This window comes from Notamacropus eugenii, chromosome 7, assembly GCF_028372415.1.
Source record: "Notamacropus eugenii isolate mMacEug1 chromosome 7, mMacEug1.pri_v2, whole genome shotgun sequence".
Taxonomy (NCBI): Eukaryota; Metazoa; Chordata; class Mammalia; order Diprotodontia; family Macropodidae; genus Notamacropus; species Notamacropus eugenii.
In genome coordinates this window covers 160,118,496-160,126,721 of record NC_092878.1, presented here as the reverse complement: position 1 = coordinate 160,126,721, position 8,226 = coordinate 160,118,496, and the positions used below count along the sequence as shown (strand labels likewise).

Here is an 8,226-nt window from a genome sequence, read left to right as displayed (position 1 = left end):
TAATATTGTGCAGGGAGAATACAATGCAAATTAATTAGTTAATTCCAAAGAGCTTCATATGAGAAAGAATGCTTTCTGCTTTGTGAATGCTTATCAGAGTGTATAAAGAAAGCCAATGGTAGCCAAAACGCCATGCTATAGCAAGTGTGTATAATCAGGAATTATTCAGGCTCACATAATGCATCCAATCAGCCTGTGTTAAGGTACCCTAGAGAGGCTGGTATACTACAGAGGCAGAACTACTGTGCCCCAGCTGTGATTTTTAAGGTTTAGAAAGGCAATGTAGTTAGAATTCTATCTATTCTATCTTAGTTAGACTAAGATTTTCTGCCCACTTGGCCCTTTGTGCGAACTCATTTACAATTTTTTTTCTGTTACATTGGACATATTGGCTATGCCACAGACATAGATGAATTCCAGGTTTTATATTGTGTGCTAAAAGTGACAATAATGCCCCCCTCCTCATACTCCACCCTCCGTCCTCCTAACTCCAACCACCAACTCCCTTTTTTCTGGAAAAAGAAATCCATGCTGTTTTGGTGTCCAGATGTTTCTCAGAAATGCAAATGGCTCTTGGCATTGAAGGCTTACATAGTCCTCAGGCTTTCTTTATTTTCACTGAGGAGCAAAGCCCTGTCAACTAGGAAGAGGGTAAATGAATAATGTCTGGGACCAGCATATGGCTGATTGGGTTCCACAGCTCAAAGACCACTGGAGTATTGAGAACTCGTGGAGTAAAAAATGCTGAATTTTGCCAAATAGATCACTGAACATGGTCAATGCAATTTTTTTGGCAGCTCCTTCAAATGAAATTAATGCCTTGTTGAGAGGCAGGCTGAGAGGCAGCATCGTGCAGTGGGTGAAATACTGGGTCTGGAAGAAGGAAGACCATGACTGAGGCTCTGTTCCTGGGACCTTTCCTCAACCCCTGTTTTCTCCTCTATAAAACAAATGGTTGGACTAGATGACCTCTAATGTCCTTTCTAGCTCTCAATTTGTGATTCTATGAACTCTGGCCATCATGATATTTATACTTGGAAAATAGAAATGAGTGGTCTATACAGAGTGTCCCAAAAGTCATAGTGCAGTTTTAAGGTATAATAGGTTAAGACATGTATATATATATATATATATATATATATGTGTGTGTGTGTGTGTGTGTGTGTGTGTGTGTGTGTGTATGTGTGTGTATACAGACATATATGTGTGCATGTATGTGTATATGTGTTTGTACACATACTTAATATATAGTAATAAAAACAACATAGAAATATGAAGAGACTATAACAAAGTCTTAAATATAGTAATATATAATAGTTTTAAACTCCACTAAGACTTTTGGGACACCCTGTATTATGGACTATACCAGCCTGAAAATAAAAATTCAGATATTGACTGATACTCATGTGATTAATAGATCAGCACCTGCAGTATTCCTTTCTGCATGTTCATTACATCACAGAATTTTAGAACTGGGAGAGATCCCAGGGACTATGGAAGCTGACTTCTCAATGGTAGAAAAAACTTGTCAGAGACCTCCTGATTTGCCTCTTCTCCTTGCTGTATAAGCTAAGCAAATGATGGAAGTGAAAAGGGGAGCTCGGATACCTGGTTGGCATGCCTAGCACCTCTAGTTACCACAACTGAGGGGAAGATGTCAGTTTATATGTTATGAGACAAGCATCATCAAGAGTACTTCCCCAGCCCCTGCCCAAAGTGTCTATTCACTAAGCACAGACCCTAATATGCTGCTTTATAAGGCAGAAAAAGAGCTACAGAAAGGGAGTGAAGAAAAGGGGAAGAAGGGAGGGAGAGAATAGTTATAGGAGAGAGAGAAGGGGGAAGCAGCAAGACTATATAGCTCTAGAAAAGAATTTTAACAAATCACACTCAGAAACATGAAAGCATTCAGCTCAACTGGCTTCCACCTAAGCAAGCATCTCCCTTCAAATGCACCAAGAAAGGTCAAAAACTCAGTCACCTCCCACACATACACAAAACCCAGAAACAGATTTGAAGGGATGCACCAGAAATCTACAATCATTACAGAGAAAATCGATTTTTTCAACTTTGTTAGTTTAAATGGCACAGCAGAGGTGGTGGTGGTGGTAGTCAAAGCTTTGGTACTCTTAGTAGCAGACACAGCATTTAGAGCCAGGAGAGGGATAGGTTTCATGCCAAGCAGACTGGAGACCCAAGGGGCAGCTATAAGAGGATTAAGGCAGCTAGCAGCTTCATCAATGGTACTCACTGTGGTGAGCAAGGGACTGGTGGTGGAACAGGAGGAAAAAGACAGGGTGGAAAATGAATAGCAATTGCAGCTGAGGTGATCAGAAATCATGACAGAAGCTGCCTAGGAGGAGGGGTTAGCATTTTCCAAAATAACACTGATTAGCTACTGGGCCAGACTAATGCTAGCCTCAGATCTAATGATGGTAACTGTCCATCAGTACATCCTTCCACTGCATTGGCAATTTTGATCTGAACCCCAGCCATCTGATGAATCACATTGATTTTGGTGCCTCAATGTCCAATTATACAGCCAATTAAGTCATTTGGAATGGTAAGTTCATGAGAAGTAGTCTAAGTAGATATATCCAAACCTCTATTGAATCTGTTATTGATATGCATCATGGGAAAATGTGACTCTTCCGTTGTCAACTGGTGCAACTTGTTCAAATCTGTCAGTGGAATGGCACACTGTCCTTGAATGATATACACCTGATCACCTAAAAAGACCACTGGAGAACTGAACCTGTTGGTACAGGATTGTCATGCTCTTGGGGGAAGAGTGACCATGCAGATCTGCTTGACACACTCAATGCTGTACTGTTGGATGCTAGCAGTAATGATGGCAATGTCAGTTGAGTTTGGAGCATACCCCCTTTCCCCTGAGCTGCTGTACACTCCCTTCTTTCCTTGACTTTGCCTCCTCTTCTTCCAATGAGAGGGGCGCACTAGCGAGCAAAGATCACATACCTCACTCTTTTGTGATATAGGAGAAAACTTTTCAATGGAACAATTTACCTGTTGGCTGCTCTATATTTTGTACATCGTATGCAAACATAACATGCAAATCTTTATTAACAAAGCTGAGTACGTTGCAGATATCTTTTTAATTATGACTGTACTTGCCAGCTGGTTTCAAAAGATTGTTTGTTTAGGATTCCCTGATGAAAAGAATTATTCATTTGAAAGTCCTGGCCAAACGAGACAGAGACAATCATTCTCTTAGTATCCCCTTACTTCCACACCCTCATGATCTAAGTGTAACCTTTGTCTCATCTAAAACAAACAAAAACCCTTTTACAGATGCAAGTGAAGGATTTTCCTATTTACAAAACAAGATTGATGGCTAAATCATTTTATTTCTTCTTTTAATGCCAGATTTTCAGAATTTGTAGTTGTTTGCCCAAAAGCTGAAAGGTTTTAATTTGAAATAGAAAATGAGGAAAGGAAAAAAATGTTTGGTGAATGCATGTCACCTAATGGCATCTCAAGTCATGATACAATGAGCAAATTACATTCTCTTCACATCACAAGGAACTAAATATGGCTGCTTCATTTTAGGACAGAGAAAGCAAATTACATCCTTTTCGTCCTCTTAGGGAGTCACCTACAATGGTCCAAGGTGAGGGGATGGGATGAGGGGGGAAAGATGAAAAAGTCCACTACACTTGTGTAGAAATCCTAATGATTTTCAATAATTGCAGCAATCTGGGGGCTGAGCGAATGTCAGTCATCCTTAATCAGCTCAGGCTGGAAGCACAATGTCCTATAATGCAAAGTGTTGAGCACAGCCTAATTAGGATTGCCTATGCATACAGTTTTAAAAGATGACATTGGCAAGTGCATTTTTACTGTGTGCAGTCTATCCAAGGGAAAATAGCAATCAAGGAGCCTGTGCAATTTTTTTAAACAAGTGACATCCTCTGAATGTGCTAGAACTTGAATGGATTATTGGAGCTGTTAGTTGGTAGTATCAAGGTTGGACTTTTAGATTTCATGCTTCCTCCAATTTTCAAAGGGCATTTTTGTCCAGTTGTAAAATGGATGAAGAATTTAATATATGGAGACACTCTCTCCAACGCCAAAGCATCCGTATCTGCCAACCTTTGTGATGCTTGTCTGTCTCCTTCTTTAAGAGATATTGTGTGACCATAAATCAAGGAACACTAGAATAATCTCCCAAGAGTTAAAGTGAAAAAAGTAGTGTATTTATATGGAGGTTTAAGGTTTGCTAATCACTTTTAAAAATCTCATTTGATTCTGTTTATATCATTATTATCCTTATTTTATATAGAAGAAGAAACTAAAGTTGAGAGATGTTATGTGACTTGTCCAGGGTCAGATAAATTCTCTGAGGCAGAGTTTGAACTTAGTTCTTCCTGACTCCATGCCCAGTGCACTATTCATTATACCACCCCACTTAGTTGCCTCAAATGAGACAAAGGGCAGTGAAAAAGTTCATGCTCATTGTGAATAGTTTACATTGCATTACAGTTAAGTAATTACCAAGAAAGAGTTAAAAGGATGATATGATGGGCAGGTAGGTGGTGTAGTGGAGAATATTATAGTCAGACATGTATTTTAGGAATATTAAGCTGATAACTGAGTGGCAGATGGACTAGAGTGGGGAGTGACTTGAGGCAGAAAGACCAAACTAAAGACTGATTATTAATTCAAGTTATTAAGTAGGCCAGCCAATTGATGCACAACTTCATTGTTATTAACTGAATATACAAGTGAAGGATAACAAATAGATACCCTCTAGTCTGCTAAAGAGATCTGGAAGCAGGCACCTGAAGAAACCTGGGTGGATGCTTTTGGAGTACCATAGGACAACATGGAGAAAAAATCTCCTAGGATGGGAAGCTGTGGCTGAATTCCTATCTACACTGACCCAGAGACAGGGACAGATACACCCAGAGACATCATTAGCATCACAGAAACAGAAAAGAATCAAGTCCTTCCTCTGTGAGTCCAAAACCATCACACCAGTGGTTGGCCTGGCGTTCCAGTGCTAAAGAAGAGGATCCGCTTCTGGAGTCTTGGGCTCTGGTTCTTATCATTTACCTTCCATTGACTGCTCAGCCCTTCTCTTCCTCTTGGGAGGGATAATACACACACACACATGTGTATGTATGTGTAGATATGTGTATATGTATGTGTATATGCACATGTGTCTATACATTCATGCATGCATACTTATGAGTATATAAGTTTATATACAGATATGTATGAGATATGACACACACATATGTCTATGTATATTGATATCTATTTTGATCTATATCTGTATGTGTACATATACATATATAAATGTATTTATATATTATGCAATGTTATATAACAATAATATGCAAATATAGGTTTCTCATATATAAACACACAGAAGTTCATATATCCATATATACACGCATCTCACTCTCTCTCTCCCTTTCTGTCTCTCTCTCTCTATCTGAGACACATACTCCTAGCTTACGGGTACATGATTTAGATATAAGGGATGATACCGTAAGCAAATTAGAAGAGCAAGGAATAGTCTACCTGTCAGATCTATGGGCAAGGGGAAAGCTCATGACCAAACAAGAGATAGAAATCATTTCATGATATAAAATAAATAATTGTATATATATTAAATCAAAAGAGTTTTGCACAAACAAAACCAATGCAATCAACATTAGAAGGAAAGCAGAAAGCTGGGAAGCAATCTTTACAGCAAGTATCTCTGATAAGGGTCTCATTTCTTGAATGTATAGAGAACTGAGTCAAATTTCTAGGGTTACAAGCCATTCCCCAATTGATAAATGCTCAAAGGATATGAATAGGTAGTTTTCAGATGAAGAAATCAAAGCTATCACAAAGAAAAGTGCTATCTATATCCAGATAAAGAACTGATGGACTCAATGCAGATCAAAGGATATTTTTCCCTTCCTTTATTCTTTCTTGTTTTTTTTTATTAATCTGTTTTTTTCTTTCACAGCTGTGGTAAATAAGAAAATATGTTTAACATCATAGCATGTATATAAACTATATATATGCATGTAAACTATATCAAACTGGCTCCCATTTTCAGACAATGGGACAGGAAGTAGGGAGGGAGAAAAATTTAGAATTCAAAATCTTGGAAAAATGAATGCTAAAAATTGTCTAGACTTGTCACTGGGGGAAAATGCTATTAAAAATAAATATACAATGATGTTATCATGTGAATTTTCCCCCTTTTTCCCCCTCCCCAGAGATGGCTACCATTAGACACAAATACATACATACATATATATATATATATATATAACACAACCCTATATATATATATGTAAAATCCTTCATCAGTGCTTCCTCCAGATGCAGATAGTGTCTTCTTTCATATGCTATTTGTAGTTAATCTGGGTATTTATAATAGTCAAAATGACTTAGTTGCTCAAAGTTGTTCTTAAGACAACATTGCTTAAAAAAACTAAGGAGATTTCTGGCGGAGCCAAGGTGGCAGAGTAGAAAGACACACAAATGCTAGCTCTCTCCACAGAGCCCATAAAATACCTGTAGAGAGGGACTCTGAACAAATTTTGGAGCAGCAGAAGTGAAGAACAACAGAGTAGAGGAGATTTCCAGCCCAAGGTGACCGGAAAGGCCCACAGGAAACGTCTGTTGTACCAGATGTGGAATGGAGCCCAACCCAGCCTTGGCTGCATGGTGCACAGCATTGCTCTGGGAGGAGGACACCTTGGGGATGGAATCCCCAACCCCAGCAGCAGCGGTTCCCAGATCCCTCAACCCACAGGCACCAAAGGTCAGTGACAGGGTTTTTTCAGCTGGCTGAGAAGGGAGAAGGGCCTTCCCATAGATTGCGCCTTAGGCAGCAGCCACAGAGGCCACATGGGGCAGGCAGCAGCAGTTCTCACTGCAGCCCCTACAGCAGCCTGCATCCATTGTTAGATCTTAAAACCCCTGGGGGCACTGAGGAGCTGATTATTACATCAGCCTTCCCTGAGGGAGCTGATCTTTATCTCACACTGAATGGCAGCCCTGCCACCAGTGCTGGCTTGGTGGAACTGGAGGTCAGGTGGTTGTGGAGAGGAAACTCTGCTAAGATTCTGGGCACAAAAATCTCTCCCTGTTCCCAGACCAGTGTACATGCTTGATTCTGCCACCTTGGAGGAACTGAGATCTTATAGATCCCCAGAGTATATCCTGCTCTTGACAAAGGACCCAAAAGTCAAGTAACTGGTTGGGAAAATGCCCAAAAAAGGGGCAAAAAATAAGGCTATGGAAGGTTACTTTCTTGGTGAACAGATATCTTCTCCCATCCTTTCAGATGAGGAAGAATAATGCTTACCATCAGGAAAAGACATAAAAGTCAAGGCTTCTGTATTCCAAACATCCAAAATAAATATTCAGTGGTCTTGGGCCATGAAAGAGCTCAAAAAGGATTTTGAAAATCAAGTAAGAGAGGTGGAGGAAAAACTGGGAAGAGAAATGAGAGAGATGCAAGAAAAGCATGAAAAGCGGGTCAACAATGTGCTAAAGGAGACACAAAAAATGCTGAAGAAAATAACACCTTGAAAAATAGGCTAACTCAATTGGCAAAAGAGGTTCAAAAAGACAATGAGGAAAACAATGCTTTAAACCATCCTTAAGACTCACCTCAGACCCCATCTTATGCAGGGAGTCATTCCTGGTGCTCCAGCTGCTAGTCCCTTCCTCTCCCAGCTTACCTTTCATCTTCTCTGTTGGGCATCTCACATATATCTAGTTTTTCACCTGTGAGCTCCTTGGTTCTTTTGGCCTTTGTGTTACCAGTGCTTAGCACAGTGTCTTAGTCAGCAGTTGATAAATTTGTTGTAGTTCAGTAGTTTTCAGTCATGTCTGACTTTCTGTGACTCCATTTGGGGTTTTCTTGGCTAAGATACTGGGGTGGTCTGCCATTTCCTTCTCCAGCTCATTTTACAAATGAGGGACTGAGGTAAATAGGGTCAAGTGACTTGCCCAGGGTCTCACAGCCAGGAAGTGTTTGAGACCAGATTTAAACTGAGGAAGATGAGTCTTCCTGACTCCAGGCCTGGTGCTTTATCCACTGCAGCATCACTCCCCCTGCCCTGCTATTTATAAACCATTAAGCCATTAAGCCATATGTGAAGCACCCTAACTGCTGGCTAGTTCTAATTAAGATATTCTGTGACATTTGGTTGACCTCCTTCACCATGTATTATAGATTAGGAGTAC

At 40.0% G+C, this 8,226-nt stretch overlaps 1 pseudogene; it reads right to left on the bottom strand.

Moving 5' to 3' along the window:
• Nucleotides 1-1,876: 1,876 nt before the first annotated feature.
• On the bottom strand, nt 1,877-7,725 carry LOC140514793 (poly(rC)-binding protein 4-like; annotated as a pseudogene).
• Between the last annotated feature and the right edge of the window lie 501 nt (nt 7,726-8,226).